The 17,924-nt window shown below is 38.1% G+C and overlaps 1 long non-coding RNA gene across 5 annotated transcripts in view; it reads right to left on the bottom strand.

Moving 5' to 3' along the window:
- Nucleotides 1-8,156: 8,156 nt before the first annotated feature.
- The window catches only part of LOC123333416, a 79,399-nt gene continuing 69,631 nt past the window's right edge, over nucleotides 8,157-17,924 (bottom strand). For 2 of the 5 annotated variants that reach the window (XR_006550750.2, XR_006550751.2), the window contains 2 exons: nucleotides 15,577-15,691; nucleotides 8,157-10,029 (listed from right to left, as the gene is read on the bottom strand). This is a non-coding gene — a long non-coding RNA (uncharacterized LOC123333416). The remainder of the gene's footprint in view (nucleotides 10,030-15,576; nucleotides 15,692-17,924) is intronic. The other 3 variants (XR_006550752.2, XR_006550753.2, XR_006550757.2) reach the window with 2 other exon arrangements.

The following is a 17,924-nucleotide window of genomic DNA, read 5'->3' on the forward strand; positions in this document are numbered from 1 at the left end:
AAATTATGATAAAGAAAGAATATTCCTAGTAACCTTCTGGAATCCCATTTTCATCTGAATTCAAATAGGTTGTAAGAAGAATTAATCTAGCCACAAGAAGGCCATAATGAGGATATCAACTACTTGGTGATGAAGCCATAAAGCTTGTGTCAGCAGTTTATGAAATTACAAGATTAATCTTCTATGGAGAAATGACAGGATAGGTAGATGGAAGAGAGACAATGGAGCCCCTTTTGACTTTAGCAAGGCTTTACATTCTTTCCTTCATTACCCCATTACCAATTCAATGAGAAATTATGGCCCAGACTGCCTAATTGCTAGTTGGAGGGTCATTCAGAATAAATTTTATCCATAAGAGTAATGTTACCCGGAGGGGACATAGCAAGCAGTATTCTGCCAGGGTGAATACTGGGACCAATTTTTTTTAAAGTCCATCAGTGTCCTCGGTAATGGGATAAAAATGTAGGTTGGTAGAGATATTTCGCAACATTCAGGTTAAGATGAGAATTCAAACTGATACTGGTAATAAACACAATGGATTTCCACATATATGAGGCAATGCTACTTTTTTTTAAGGGTAAACTGCACAGAGGAGCCTGGTAGGCCGCAGTCCATGGGGTCCGCGAAGAGTCGGACACGACTGAGCGACTTCACTTTCACTTTTCATTTTCATGCATTGGAGAAGGAAATGGCAACCCACTCCAGTGTTCTTGCCTGGAGAATCCCAGGGACAGGGGAGCCTGCCGTCTATGGGGTTGCACAGAGTCGGGCACGACTGAAGCAACTTAGCAGCAGCAGCAGCAGCATGGATCTAAATAGGGAATCACTAGTTAGGATAGGAGTAACAGAAAATGTTCCCTGACTACAGTGGAGGATGGAGGAAAAGCAGAGCAGAAATTAACAAGCTGTGCAGAGGAGGTGAGGTTCAGTAGGATGCCCACCAGTCAGGCAACGGGCTGTGCATGATAAAACACAGGCCAGTCAGGTGTGTCCTTAAAATATATGGCAAATGTGAAACACAGAAGTGACCATAAAAATAAAAGAGTCCTCAAGGATGTTTCTCTCTAAAAAGCAGTATATTTCACACACATACAAAAACAGTCCACTCTGAAAATGATTCAGGAACCACTAGTTATCTGAGGCCCCAGGTAAGCCTCAAGTTGATCTGCTCTGGTATTAATATGTATTATATGATGATAGCTCTTCATTTGTTTTTGACAGAAATAGTAATTTAAAGCTGCATCAGCCTTCCCAGTAATTCAGGTGGGTCAGGAGGGAGAAAGCAGGAGTGGGAGTAGTCGACAGTTCTGTCTGGATAAGCTTTCTGGACAACCCGACACATCAGAAGCATTGCAAAACAACAGAATCTCAAATAAATTGTAATATTGCTTAGAAATATTATCAAGTTCACTTCTCCAAGAAGATTGTTTTAGGTAAAGGTGAGCAATATAATATCATTTTTTGTTATAAAATAGCTTTGCTGCCCAAACCCTTTGGTGATTTGAAAACTTTTTCTGAGTCCACAAGTAATAACCCCATGATTATTTTCATTTACCGGATATATCCTTGAAAATTACATAGGTCAATTTGTCCCTAGTGAATGTAGGATCATGGGGCAGACACAGTTAAGCCAGTCCCTACTTTCAAGGCACATGCAGTTTAGAGACATTAACACATAGGAAATTAACAATACTTGTTTGGTTTTGGTAGGATTCAAATAAGTAGTTTTCAAAATTAGAACCATAGAAGGGTGATATTTGGGCCTGAGATACATAGATGAATGATAGAAACAATGGAGGGAAGAATGGAGTAAAAAACTCCCAAAGGAAAGAGGAAAGAAGTCGAGTTACTACCAGAGTTACCATACGTGGAAATTATTCTGGAGGTAAAAAAAAAAAAAAAACACGTGTAGGGGAGCTGGATAAGGATTGACAAAGAAGGTGGAATGAGACTATGAAAGAAGCTTAATGACAAATAAAGCAGTTTAACCTCAGTTCTGTAAGTTATGTGGTGATATTAAAAACCATTGCCCCTCATATAATGAAAGACATGTTTTAAGAAAAGCAATGTATTTGTGGTGAGAAGGCAGGAGCAACAATAGAGAAAAGACTGAATTAGTCATTGCAAGGGCTTCCCAGGTGGCACAGTGGTAAAGAATCTGCCTGTCAATACAAGAGATGCCAGAGACATGGGTTCAATCTCTGGGTTGCAAAGAGCCCCTGGAGGGAGAAAATGGCAACCCACTCCAGGATTCCTGCCTGGGAAATCCAGTGAACATAGAAGCCTGCTGGACTGCAGTAGTCGGGGTGGCAAAGAGTCAGGAACAGAATGGAGAGCCCCAAAGTAAACACTTGCACTTACTGTCAATCCATCTAGGAGGAAGTAGGCAAGAAGATACAATGGAGAAAAGCGAGTCTCTTGAATAAATGGTCCTTGGAAAACCAGGCAGCTACATGTAAAATGAGAATAAAACATTTCACACCATACACAAAAATAAACTCAAGATTGTTTAAAGATCTAAATTTAAGAACTGAAACCTTAACAGTTCTAGAAGAGAACATAGGCAGAATACTCTTTACCATAAATTGTAGCAATATTTTTTGGATCTCTCTTCTAAGGCAATAGAAATAAAAGCAAAAATATAGAAATGGACCTAATCAAACTTTAAAGCTTTTGCACAACAAAAGGAACCATCAACAAAATTAAAACACAGCCTATGGAATGGGGGGAAATATTTGCAAATAATATGATCTAAAAGGGGTTAATATACAAAATATATAAATAGCTCATATAACCCAATATCAAAAAAACAAATAATCCAATCCAAAAAAATGGGCAGAAGACTAGAATAGACATTTTTCTAAAGAAGACATGCAGATGACTAAAAAGCATGTGAAAAGATACTCAATACTGCTAATTATTAGATCAATGAAAAATAAGATATCACTTCACATCTGTCAAATTGCTATCATCAAAAATTCTACAAATAACAAATGTCAGTAAAGATTTAGAGAAAATGGGAAAACGTATACACTGTGAGTGGGAATGTAAATTGGAATAGCCACTATGGAAAACAGTATGGGAGTTCTTCAGGAAACTAGAAATAGAACTACCGTATGGTACAGCAATTTCACTTCTCGATATACGTCCAGAAAAAAAATGAAAACAGTAATTCAAAAAGATATATGTATCCCAATATTCACAGCAGCATAGCAACACCATTTATAATATCCATGTATCTCTAAAAATACTGAATCACATTATTGTACACCTGAAGCTAATGCAATATTGTTCATCAACTATACTTCAAAAAAGTCAATACAGTTGTCTCTGCCATTCAGTAATTAAATCAATATAGACTGACTCAAGCTATTTTGGCTCTCTACTGTAATTTCAATTTTCTTTAATAAGATTGTCAAATTTTACACATACAAAAAAAAAACTTGTGGTTTTGGGGAGAAATTTCATTGAATCTTTATTTTAATTTGAAGAGAACTGACATTTTGATAATATTGGATCTTCCTACCCATGAGTACGGTATTTTTTTCATATTTTGTTTTCCATAATGTATTTAAGTAGGCAATTGTAATTTTCTTTGCAAAGGCCATGCAACTTTTTTGTTGCTATTGTAAATGGGCATTTTTGAAGTATTTATAAACTATTTTTTTTACAGATATAACAACTGGATTGTATTAATCTTATATCAGGCAACCTAACTATATCAGTCAGGATCTTACAGATAACAGATATCACTCTAGTCCTCTCCCCCAAAGATAAGGATTTAATACAGGGAATGAAGTGCTTACAAAATTGTAGAAAGGGGTAGACTAGGAAACTCTCAGCCAAGATTCCAGGAGGGACACCTAGAATAGAATCTTAGAACTGACCTGCAGGGAACAAAAATATATCTGCCAAAAACTGAAGGTTGGAGAAGGAAAACAAGCACTGTCCAGGGACTGACTCCAAGGCTCCAGAAGCTCAGTCACAACCCAGGAGGCAGCAAGAAGCTTATCCACAGCTATTGACTCCAGGGCCACACTTCCTCAGCCCCCAAGATGGAGGCTTCTTAGCACCTACAAACTAGGGAGGGTCCAAACACTGGGACACCGTTACTGCCACCCCAGAATGCCAAATGCTCTTCCAACTGTCACTGCCAGCAAGAACAACAGACACATGCTCTCTGCCTCATTTTTAGTTGTAAATATCCCCTGTGAGTGTCTGCTTGAGGAAGCCAGATCACATGTGGAAACTGAGCCGAAAGAGAGGCTGGTAAATATATTAGCATTTCTAGGTTTTTGTATCCAATAACATCATGCTATGAAGTTTGGAATGGCATTTAGAAAGCTGCAATTTGCTATCCTGTATAAATTATGTTTATTATGTTTAACTCTCTTGTCTAAATATCTGGGAGATATTCTACATGCAAAATCATACCACTCAGAAATAAATATATCTTTCTTATTCCTTATTTAATTCTTTTCTTATTAAAAGGCTAAGACCACCAATAAATCCTGACTATAATAAAAATGGCTCTAATGTAAATATTTTGGCCACCTGATGTGAAGAACTGACTCATTAGAAAAGACCCTGATGCTGGGCAAGATTGAAGGCAGGAGGAGAAGGGAACAGAGGATAAGATGGTTGGATGGCATCACCAATTCAATGGACATGAGTCTGAGCAAGCATCGGGATTTGGTGATGGACAGGGAAGCCAGGCATGCTGCAATCCATTGGGTCGCAAAGAGTCAGACACGACTGAGCACCTGAACTGAACTGAACTGAACTGAATGTAAAACCATAAAATAGTCTGTTTGCTACAGGCTTTTTGTAAATTCTCTTTATCAAGTTAAGAATGTTTACTTCTATCCCCTTTCCTATGAGGCTGCTTTTTTTGTTTTAAAAACAGGAATAAGAATTGAATTTTACATAATCATTTGCTGAAGTAGTCAAGATGATTGAAAATTTTTCTCAATCTATGAATGCAGTGAATTAATAGTTTTTGCAAGGGTGAACAATCTTTACATTTCATGAGTATCCTGTTTTTATGATGCCTCCTGTCTGTCCTTTCCATGCTCCACTTGCCCCTGTGTTAGTGCATATCCCCATTATCTTTCACCTGCACTACTGTAATAGCCTCCTAATTGGTTCTTCTGTCAAAGATATTTGGCTTTTGCAATGCATTCTTCACATTTAAACCAGAATTATCTTCCTCTTTGGAAGATTTCACTCTGATCCTCAAATCCCTTTAGTGCCTCTTCATAAACTAGAAAGGAAGATTAAAACCAGGCCTTTTCCTATGTTTGAACCTATAACTGCATCAATACTTCTTACTATCAACACAGATGTTTACCATAAATTGGTTATAACAAGGTGCTAGAGTATCCACAGAGCATGCTACAGATGTTCACGTCTCAGAATCTTTCAATTAGCTCCGCATTTCCCAAAATGTGTTCTAGGGAACACTAGTCTCAGGAGATACTTTGGGAATTAATGGTTTCAAAATCAAACAAATGATAAAAATACTTTTTCTATGCTGATCTTAGAGACTCATATTACTTATCAAAATAAGAAATACTGTGAAATCTTACAAAAAAAGAAATCTCTCTTTTAACTCAGTACTCTCTAGGTGTATTTATAAATATAAACCTTTAAGTGTCCTGTACTATTCACTAAATTTCTTTTGAAAATACTTCATAGGAAAAAAAGCAGCATATAAGTATATCCTCAGCATAAAGTGTGCCTTCTCTCATTCCTCTCAAGGCCTCCTTCCTCTGTGAGTCTCTCTGGATAGCATCTGTTTCCAGTTTGGAATTCATTCTCTAAATCGCCATAGCACATATTTGTACCTTTAAACCATGTACTGAATCTTTTTTTTTTTTTTTTCATGTGCTGAATCTTTTACCACAAACAATTTTCAGTTCCTTAAGAGCAGAGTTCTTACTGCATTCCAGAGAAGTACTCAGCATATAGTAAGTGCTTAATACGCATGTGTTTATTTTAACCCATTTAAGTCTTTTTCCAACTTTATAGATTTGGGCATTTTATATTTGTATCTAAAATTGTGTTAGATATTGTTAGAGGGACAGAATACATTTGAGACATCACCCCAACCATAAACAATGCATGATTTTGAAAAAAAACAGTCCAGCTGAAGAGTTAGGTAAATACGTATTAATAAGAATTCAAAAATGCAAACTGTAATTTAAGTTGCATAGTCTTTAGTCTTTCAGGAGATCACAGAAAAGCAAGTTCAAACTAGAAAAAGCAGAACAGATTGCATGAGAGAGCTCTGAATGGAAGGCATGGGTCCATAGAGCAAACATGTTCTATATACCATATAAAGAACCCAGACATGCTGCTGCCCCCAGACATCCCACTCTGCTTGGTCCTCAGTAGTCTCCACCACTCTTCACCCAAGCACTGTAGCCAACTCACACCCTGCCCTTTACTTCACATTCCCTATTGACCATTCTTAAAGTTCTGGGCTTCCCTGATAGCTCAGTTGGTAAAGAATCCACCTGCAATGCAAGAGACCCCAGTTCAATTTCTGGATCAGAAAAATCCCCTGGATAAGGGATAGGCTACCCATTCTAGTATTCTTGGGCTTCCCTCATGGCTCAGCTGGTAAGGAATCTGCCTGCAATACTTCAAGTTAACAGAAATATGGTTTAACAAGGGAACTAATCACACTAGAGAACAAGTAGAGATATAAGAGCCTGACTGGATCCTGGAACCTACATAAGGAAAACTAAATTACATCTGTGGAAACAGACTAAATGCATCATACACCTTTAGTGATTTTGGTAAATAGGGCCTAGAAACAAGGGAGAATCTTTCTGAAGATTAAAGGATCTTCCAGAAGTGAGACTGGAGATGAACTGATGAAAACAAGGTGACCTATGATAGTGAACAGATGCCCAACACACTGCTTGCTGCTGCTGCTGCTAAGTCGCTTCAGTCGTGTCCGACTCTGTGCGACCCCAGAGACGGCAGCCCACCAGGCTCCCCCGTCCCTGGGATTCTCCAGGCAAGAACATTGGAGTGGGTTGCCATTTCCTTCTCCAATGTGTGAAAGTGAAAAGTGAAAGTGAAGTCGCTCAGTCGTGTCTGACTCTTCGCGACCCCATGGACTGCAGCCTACCAGGCTCCTCCGCCCATGGGATTTTCCAGGCAAGAGTACTGGAGTCCTTAGCCATGTTCAAATCCAGATAGCAGGGCATTGAAGTGAGGGTTGGAGAGGAAGAAGGGTTCAGAAATGAGCCTAACAAATTAATGCTTAAGCTAGTGTTGCCCAAAGGATTTAAGTTATTTCAAGATATATAGAGGAGTGAAAGCAAGATGTACCAAAAAAATACCAGACATGTTGGTATATAGTAATATGATGGGAACTGTAAGAATATTAAGGGTATTGCAAAGGTTCAGCACGTCCCAGACTGTGTATCATCTTCCAGGAATTTTGATCTTTTCCCCTTATCCCTTATCCATTGCTATGAAACTTCCAATCCCTCACTGCCTCTTCCCACAATCCTCCTGCCATTGTCTTCCATAGCCCTGGCCTCTGCTACTCATGAAGCAAGGACTGCAAGGATACAGCAGGACATGGGTTACTCTCACCACCAAAAGCTATCACGCATCATTCATTCATTTATTTGTTCATCATTCTGACAGATTTGATGATATTTTTACTATTAAATAGGCCCTATGGCATGAAAGAAATGATATCTAAATTGAACCATTTAGGAGGGTAGGAAGGAGTGTTCCAGACTGAGGAAACTGCATACAAAGGCCTGCCTATGAGATAAAGCCCACTGTGTTTAGAAAAGTAAGTCGTGCTAGTTTGACTGCAGTAAGGAGTTCAAAAGGACAGAACAGAAAGCAGTGGCCAAATGATATTTAGAAATAATTATTAAATGTGGACTTGACCCTAAAAGAATATTTCAAGAGTTTAAATACTAGTTTCCTTCATTATCTATGCCATCTTTTGTACATAGGAAAAAGCATGTGGTTAGTTGTTTTCAAATGTCTGAGATAGGAACTAGAATCCCAGAGGAGTAGAGATTTAATTTACAAAGATTTTGGAGTGACCAAAATTCTTTCCATTTATTTTGTTATTATAGTTAAAATATATTTCAAGGAAGATAGAAACAAATGCAGTGCTTGTTTTTTAGCATCTCTTTATATATCTAAAGCAATTTTGTTAATTTAGAAGCATAATAATTGGTTTGTTCATAAAATGTTCATGTTTTCTATATTAAATTTTAAAGTATAGTTTACTCAGACCATTACTAGGAGAATGCCTTAAAACATAGTAAATTAAACCACAAGATGCTAAACTCTAAGAAATATATTCTCAATCCCACAACTTTATAAGAAATAGGCAAAATTTTGAGGATAGAAGAAAACATTGATAATATAGTAAAATGAAATTATTCCATTTTCTTTAATCAGTCTCTTCCAATACAATGTCAAGACTTACAGAAAGCACTGGTTTTCAGAAGAACTTAAGAATAAAAGAAAAATGTACACTGAATATTTTTTCCAGATGAGAATTTATCTAATTATCACCAGTCTCTGAGGCATCTCTCAGCAGTGTTTGCATCATCTGATGCTTTGATTTGAAAACTGAAGACACTCCCTTTGCAGAAAAACAACTGGTCTTAGGGCCAAGTCTCTGAGTTTCAGAACAGTGTGACCTAGAACAAGTCACTTCATTTCTGTGGGAATAACACAGCTCTCTCAAGTTCTTTCCAGCATTATGAATAACTGTGGAGTGGAACCATAAAGACGCCTGCCTCAACCAGCCCCATGCACCTCTGTGGGAATAACACAGCTCTCTCAAGTTCTTTCCAGCATTATGAATAACTGTGGAGTGGAACCATAAAGACGCCTGCCTCAACCAGCCCCATGCACCTCTGTGGGAAAGGTGGGGTTGAGGAGTGGAAGGTGCTGGACCAGGTGGATCAGAAATAGCTTCCATGAAGCTGGAGTCCACAGTGACTCATGAGAAACAAGGTTGCAGCCGGAGGAGAGGGAGTAAAAGAAAGATGGTAACCACAGAGCAAAGAACAAAAGTTCTTTTGAGAACGTTGTAGGCTTTCTCTTTGTTATCTGTATACCTCAGAGTTAGAGGGGCTCTGAGTACAATGGAATGTCTCCATGGGATCACAACTGGAGAATTAGAATAGTGTGATATGAGAATAATAAAACCCAAGTCAAAAAAAAAAGGAAGAAATCAGTGGTATAAAAGTGGGATTTGGTATCTTCCTAAATAAATTTAATATCTTCTAAAATAAATTATTAATTTTTTAATTTTTTATTTAAATTTATGTATTTTAATTGGAGACAAATGTGTTAATATTACTCTTCAGAATGTTTTCATGATACATAGTCTAAAACACTAATGCCTGTTTTGCTGCAATGGTAGCTAATTCCAAAAAAGATATAAATCAAATAAACCTGGACAATCACAGGAGTCTCATTCTGATCCCTCTGTGGTGGCTATGAGCAGCACCAGGTTTACACACCATTACAAGCTCCACTTTATCTTTGTTTAATGAGCACATCTCTACAAAGGGAGTGATTTCATTCACTAAGTGTAGAAAGGAAGGAATCTGAGATAGATGAGACAGGAGAGCAGAGATTCCAAGGGAGTTAATTCTTGTCAATGTGATGCAAAATGGGCCCCTGTATATTAAAGGGGCCCTTTATGTGTCCCATAAAGAACTGACTCATCAGAAAAGACCCTGATGCTGGGGAAGATTAAAGGCGGGAGGACAAGGGGATGACAGAAAATGAGATGGTTGGATGGCATCACCAACTCGATGGACATGAATTTGTGCAAGCTCCAGGAATTGGTGATGATCAGGGAAGCCTGGTGTGCTGCAGTCCATGGGGTCACAAAGAGTGGGACACAACTGAGTGACTGAACTGAACTGAACTTATGTGCCCCAAAAGAAATTTGGCATTTGTCCTCTTCCTCTGTGAAGCAATCTCTTAAATGTCATCTCTGACAGGAGTCTTCCTGGAGACCTTGGAAGTATAGAGAGAAAAAAATGTGACTTAAGATGGAGTTACACTCAGGACATGGTCAATAAATCAGTCGCATTGTGATATGTGAAAGAGCCCCAGTAAAACTCTCTACTTCAGACAAACTTCATGGTTGGTGATAGGCCATATTTGTAGACCAACACTGAAGTGCTTCTTCCCTTGACAAATTTTAACCTGTATCCTTTTTCTGTAGTAGACTGTAACAAGTATAACAGCTGTCAGTGAATTCTGTGTATCCTCCCTGTCTAGTGAATTATTGAACCTGAGGGTGTTTGGGGATCCCCGGAATTTATACTTGGTGTTGGAAGTGAGAGTCGTCTTGTGTGGATTGCGTTCTGCCTAACTTCTCAGTTGGCTAAACACCTCACAACCACCATAGTAAAACCCAGACTTTTTCTTTTTCTTTCTTTCTTTTAGCATCTTTATACAGAGGGCATAAGATTCACCCATTTAAAGTATACAACTCAATGAACATTCAAAGTTGTGCAACCATCACTACAATGTCAACATTTTTATTTTCATTATCCCTCAAAAAAGAAAAAAAAATCCATTCATATTAGCTTTCATTCCCCAATCCCCATCTCAGATGCAGGAAACCACTATTTTACTTTCTATGTCTACAGATTTGCTTATTCTGATTATTTCATATAAATGGAATTATACAATATATCATTTTTCTGGACTGACTTCTTCCACTTGGCATAAAGTTTTCATGTTAAGTTGTAACATGTATCAGGACTTCATTGCTTTTTATTGCTAAGCAATATTCCATTGTACCACATTCTATCTGTCCATCAGTTGACATACATTTAGGTTGTTTCCAATTCAGTTATTATAGATAACAATGGAAACAGTGACAGGCTATTTTCTTGGGCTCCAAAATCACTGCAGATGGTGATTGCAGCCATGAAATTAAAAGACACTTGTTCCATGGAAGAAAATCTATGACCAACCTAGACAGCATATTAAAAAGCTGAGACATTACTTTGTCGACAAAGGTCCATCTAGTCAAAGCTATATTCTTACCAGTAGTCAAGTATGGATGTGAGAGTTGGACTATAAAGAAAGCTGAGCACTGAAGAATTGATGCTTTTGAACTGTGGTGTTGGAGAAGACTCTTGAGAGTCCCTTGAACTGCAAAGAGATTGAACCAGTCATCCTAAAGGAAATCAGTCCTGAATATGCATTGAAAGGACTGATGCTGAAGCTGAAACTCCAATACTTTGGCTACCCAATGCAAAGAACTGATTCCCTGGGAAAGACCCTAATGCTGGTCAAGACTGAAGGCAGAAAAAGGGGATGACAGAAGATGAGATGGTTGGATGGCTCAATGGACATGAATTTGAGCAAGCTCCGGGAGTTGGTGATGGAGAGGGAAGGCTGGCGTGCTGCAGTCCACGGGGTCACAAAGAGTTGGACACAGCTGAGTGACTGACTTGAACTGAACTGATAGATAACATTTCTATGAACTTGTATATGTGTTTGTGTGTGAGCATGTTTTTATTCCTCATGGTTACATACTTAGTATAATTGCTAGGACATAAGATAACTCAGGGGAGGGGGTGCTTCACTGGTAGCTCATCTAGTAAAGAATCTACCTTCAATGTAGTAACCCCTGGTTCAATTCCCTGGAGGATTGAAGGGAAGATCCCCTGGAGAATGAATAGGCTACCCACTCCAGTATTCTTGGGCTTCCCTGTTGGCTGGCGTGCTGCAGTCATTGGGTTGCAAAGAATTGGAAAAGACTAAGTGACTAAGCACAGCACAGCACATGATAACTCTGGGCTTCCCTGGTGGCTCAGATAGTAAAGAATCTGCCCGCAATGAGACCTGGGTTTGATCCCTGAGTTGGGAAGATCCCCTAGGGAAGGGAATAGTGACCCACTCCAGAATTCTTACCTGGAGAATTCCATGGACAGAGAAGCCTAGAGAGTTACAACCCATGGGGTTGCAAAGAGTTGAACGTGACTGAATCACTAACACACACACACACACACACACACACAACTCTATGTTTAATATTTTGAGGATTTTCCAAAGTGGCTACATGATTTCACATTTCTACCAGCAATGTATAAACTTCCAATTCCTCTATATTCTCACCAGCAGTTGTTATCATCTTTTTGAGAATAGGCAGCCTAGTGAGTGTGATGTAGTATCTCACTGCAGCTTAGATTTGCATTTCCCTAAAGATTAGTGATGTATATCTTTAGTGTGTTTATGAACCAATCATTTATTTTTTTCAAAGAAGTATCTGTTCAAAATTTCTACTGATTTTTAAATTGAGTCCTTTGTCTTTTTCTTATTCAGTGCTGAGAGTTCTTTTATGTATTATGTTTTTGGGTGCCACTGTAAGTGAAACTGTTTTCTTAATTTAATTTTCAAATTTTTCATTACTAGTTTATCAAAATATAACAAATTTTTATATATTCATACCGTGCCCTGAAACCTTGCTGAATGTATTTTGTTGTTCTGAAAATGTTAGCATATTTCCTAGGATTTTCTATATATAAGAATATATTACTAGCAAGCACAATTTACTTCCTTTCCACTCAAGTCTGTCCCACATTCCATTCTGATTGTTCCTGAATGTTTATAGATTAAAGAATGCTCTCAGAATTCTCAGTGCTCAGGGTTGACTCTAACTCTAGCTGGTTCTTTTTGGTTGTCTTTCTCATTTGTTCTTTCTGTTAAACTTCTAGCTGACTGCTCTGCCATTCTGCCAGTCTCTGCTAGTAACATGGAGCTATGGAGAATCTTCCTGACTAATCTTCACTAAGGCTTCCACTGTTCACAGTAACACAGTCATGGAATTTTTCATGGTCCTATCCAAATAAGTTAGCCTCCTCACATCTTCATCCTATATGCTGCCTCTCTCCCAGGCAGCACTTCTTTGCCACTACACAAGAATTGGGGACAGGAACAGTAAGCAGTTTCCTTATCTCAGAGTGACATCTCTGCTCTACAATGGGCACTGTGGAAGGTGATAGCCCCCTGTCTTTTCAGATTCCCCCTCCTGGTGTGGAAACTATAAGTAAGTTGGTTCAGGAATGATCAGGTTCCCAGTATTCTCAGCTTACTCTTCCTGGAGTAACATTTCCCTTCATACACAAAAGAGCTGAGTGATTTAAGGGACCTCAGTCTTCTAACAACACTCAGGAAAAACAGAACTTCTGCAACATGGGTTTGGGAAGGATGAGAACCCTGTACACTTGACTGCATCCCTTGAGAGTAGAGCACCCCAAGTAGAGTCCCCATAAAACAGAGCTTGCATAAAGGGTAAGGGAGAAGACCATGGCTCAAATGCCATAGTCTTATTCTTCCTACACAGGTAGAGCAGATTTCCTTTAGTGAATGTTTCTTCATCTGCTGTATGCCCCTAAGAATAATTTCTGGAAACTTAAAATTTTTTAAAAATGTTTTTTAGTTACATGACTGTTTTTCTGGATAAAGAGATTACTGCACTCCTCATGTCATTGTTTTTGAATCCTCGGGAATGATTTCTCCTTGATATTACATGTCTGGTCCAAACACCCAATGATGTTCTGAATCTCCAATATTTGAAAACAAGTTTTCAATTTCAAGCCCTTATAGTATTGCCTTTTTTTTTTTTCCTTGTTTTTTAAAATCTAGTCAAATGTAGTACAATGATATTGGGATGTATAGGGTAGCACTTAAACCTGAAATTCAAGATATTTTATCAGCATGGGTTAGTTTGGCACATTTTCTTGCATTATTAATAAATCTTTTTGTGTCCTTGTTAGAAAAGATACACTTTGCTTCTGAAGACAGTTGGTTTGTTTTTTTTTTTTCAGACCATTTGACAAAAAATGTTTGACAAAAATGTACTGTTGGATGACTCCTGGGAAAACTGACTTTAGAAATTTGAAGTTCTGTGTTTGAATTCAGAAATCATCCTCAACTGAATGGTCTTCACATTCCCAGGTGAAGACCAGTTTATATTATTATATATAACCACTTTTTATTATTCCCACTTTATAATCCTTAATTGCTATTACAATTATTTATTGATGAGATTCTATACAATTTAGTAGTATCATAGATAACACTATGGTTCTTCACTGGTTTTTACTATAGAACTTCAGTGTTTTTATTGCTTGCCTTCCTTTCTTCTTAAAAGACCATGCTTATAAATTGCATTCTGTATACTAATTTCCTATGCTTTTAGAAATATACTCTAATTTTCTATATTTTTAGAAATACACTGTGATAGTTGCAGTAGAAAAATATTTACTATTGACATCAAAGGTAGATTATGCATCTACACACACATTAGTTTTCTGAGTGCACTGGGAATTTTCTGGGTTGGAAAATATAGAAACTAGCCTCTGGAGAGAAGAATAATGAAATAATGCAAAAAGAGAATGCTGCAATGTGAGAAACAGAGGAAGAAAATGAGGCCAGAGAAGTAGGGCAGAAGCACAACAGTGAAGGGACTTGACTTTACTTTTATATATTCAAATTAACTAATATTTTATTTTATAGCCAATCATGTTTATTTTTAATTAAATCTTTTCTATTTGTTTTTTAAAGTCATGCTTTAAGTCTCTAGTCCAATTGCAGTTGATTTTTTAATTTAAATTTATTTATTTTAATTGGAGGCTAATTACAATATTATATTTTATTGAAGTCAGTGTACAATTTTCTCTTTTCATGTATACCCCTTTTCCTACTTCCAATTAAAGACCACTCCCTTTTTCTCACACTTACCTCACCTGCTACCTCAGTAATATATCAAACTCCATACATCTGTGATTCTGTTTCTTTGTATTATGTTTCATTGGTCAGTTTACATATTCTTCCACTAATACCACACTATGCTAATTACAACAACTTGAGAGTGTTAGATATGATAAGTGTCTCTTGCCCACACATCACAGAAGTACCAGCTGATTCTTTTCCATAGAACTTTTATGATGATCTTTGAAAGTTGTACAAAAAGTCGAATGAAGTGTTAATTAGAATATTTATTTCAATCATGTTTTTTCATAATTAATGTTTCTACCATTTTATTTTCTTTTTCTTGTCTAGGTGATTTAAATGTTCCCTTTCTTATTGCTGAACTTTATTAGTGTGATTTTAAATTTTTGGTGCATCTGTTCTAATATTTCTAATTCTGTCAAACTGCATATTCCAATGTGTTGTTTTTTGTTTTTAAAAGTCCTTAAATGTCTTGTTATTTTAGTCCTAAGCTTCCCCTCCTCATAAATCTCAATAATTCTGACAATGCATATTTATTTCCAAGACCCCAGAGGTGGTGGTGTAGAGAATGGTTGAGCCTTCTGGTAGACAATCAAATCACCAGAAAATCACAACTCTCTCACTACAGAAGTACAACCTCTCACCACAGAACAACTTCTCACATAAAGGCTTCATCTTTTCTCCCTAAACACAAGTAATACCAGGGGAGAGATTTCCTAGATTGTAATTTTAATAGGTCTTGGATTTTGGAGCTGGAGGGATGGGAGAGTGGCTGCTCTTAACTACTTTGTCCTCACCAGTTCTTACCAGCACTTCATAAAGTCAGGGCTTCTGTAACTATTGAATTTACTCCAGAGAACTTCTGTACCAGAGGTCTGGGTCATCACAGGTTGGGGAGATAGGCTTTGTTCATCCTAAGGTACTGGAAGAGAATACATAAAGAACTCTAGCACTGACTGTCTTACTCCATTCTCTCACAGCGCCTCTCTATTCCCCAGGACACCTATCCACCCACTACACACACACCAGTTCACATTAACCCCTATCATCCCAGGTCCCTGTATTTTCCATTCCATAAGGGTCTTACCTTTATCTGTTTATTCGTTGCTCAATTTTTAATAACTATGTGGATATTACCATTTATTTATTACTTCTCTTACCTTTTCACTGCCTGGTGTTCTCATTACAGTCATGGTTCACTAAGTGCCCTCTTGAGCCTGCTGCTCTAATTTTGCTTCTGTAGATCTTGCCAGGCTTTCTTTCTTGTCACCTTTTCCATAAGTGGCAAATAAATAGCATGGCTTCTCTAGATTTCATATTTCTACAGTTAGATAACCCACATTTCTCTCTCTTTTTGTTCATTAAGAAATTTCTCTCTGCCACAAATTCTACTGAAACACATTTCCTAGATTGAATTCACAGATAAGTCATCTATGAGCTCTATTCAGGCTGAAAACATGTCTGAGTCTTTATTTATATTCAATGCTTATATTTACAAAATAAGAGTTCAGGAAACTACAATCAAAATTTATGTTTCCCACACTTTCATCCCTGATTCCTTCTTGTACCATTTCTATCAATGATATTCTAACTCTGTTACAACAAAAAAAAATTAAATGATTGAAAAAATGTTTGATAAAATTAGGAATATTAAAATGTTTGACTGCTCCATATCTTCATTTGCTGATAGTTTTGGGGGGAAAAAATGGGTCAAGGTGGACAGTGTGGATTAAATCAGCTTCCTTTCTAGCCTTGTTCTAGAATGTCTGAATATACTGCCAAGGGTGGAATGCTAAACGTTCCATTTTACAGACACCCTTGCAGTGAAGACTCTGGAGCAAATAAGGCTCCATAAATCAAATGCCATTTCAATATCTGAAAGCAGAAGATGTGCATAGGAAATTGGTTTCCTAGGGCTGCCATCAGATCAGATCAGATCAGTCACTCAGTCGTGTCTGACTCTTTGCGACCCCATGAATCGCAGCACGCCAGGCCTCCCTGTCCCTCACCAACTCTGGGAGTTCACTCAGACTCACGTCCATCGAGTCAGTGATGCCATCCAGCCATCTCATCCTCTGTCGTCCCCTTCTCCTCCTGCCCCCAATCCCTCCCAGCATCAGAGTTTTGCCAATGAGTCAACTCTTCGCATGAGGTGGCCAAAGTACTGGAGTTTCAGCTTTAGCATCATTCCTTCCAAAGAAATCCCAGGGCTGATCTCCTTCAGAATGGACTGGTTGGATCTCCTTGCAGTCCAAGGGACTCTCAAGAGTCTTCTCCAACACCACAGTTGAAAAGCATCAATTCTTCGGCGCTCAGCCTTCTTCACAGTCCAACTCTCACATCCATACATGACCACAGGAAAAACCATAGCCTTGACTAGACAAACCTTTGTTGGCAAAGTAATGTCTCTGCTTTTGAATATGCTATCTAGGTTGGTCATAACTTTCCTTCCAAGGAGTAAGCACCTTTTAATTTCATGGCTGCAGTCACCATCTGCAGTGATTTGGGAGCCCAGAAAAATAAAGTCTGACACTGTTTCCCCATCTATTTCCCATGAAGTGATGGGATCGGATGCCATGATCTTCATTTTCTGAATGTTGAGCTTTAAGCCCACTTTTTCACTCTCCACTTTCACTTTCATCAAGAGGCTTTTGAGTTCCTCTTCCCTTTCTGCCATAAGGGTGGTGTCATCCGCATATCTGAGGTTATTGGTATTTCTCCCGGCAATCTTGATTCCAACTTGTGTTTCTTCCAGTCCCGCGTTTCTCATGATGTACTCTGCATATAATTTAAACAAGCAGGGTGACAATATACAGCCTTGACGAACTCCTTTTCCTATTTGGAACCAGTCTGTTGTTCCATGTCCAGTTCTAACTGTTGCTTCCTGACCTGCATACAAATTTCTCAAGAGGCAGATCAGGTGGTCTGGTATTCCCATGTCTTTCAGAATTTTCCACAGTTTATTGTGATCCACATAGCAGTACCAAAAGCTGAATGTGTTCAAGTAACAAAAATGTATCATATCATAGTCCAAAAATCAAGGTGTCAGCAAGACCGGCTCCTTCCAAAATCTATAGGGAAGAATCCTTTCTTGATTCTTGATTCTTGCTAGCATCCAATGGTGCCTGTCATTCTACGTGTCCCTTGGTTGTGGC

This window comes from Bubalus bubalis, chromosome 1, assembly GCF_019923935.1.
Source record: "Bubalus bubalis isolate 160015118507 breed Murrah chromosome 1, NDDB_SH_1, whole genome shotgun sequence".
NCBI classification, from domain to species: domain Eukaryota; kingdom Metazoa; phylum Chordata; class Mammalia; order Artiodactyla; family Bovidae; genus Bubalus; species Bubalus bubalis.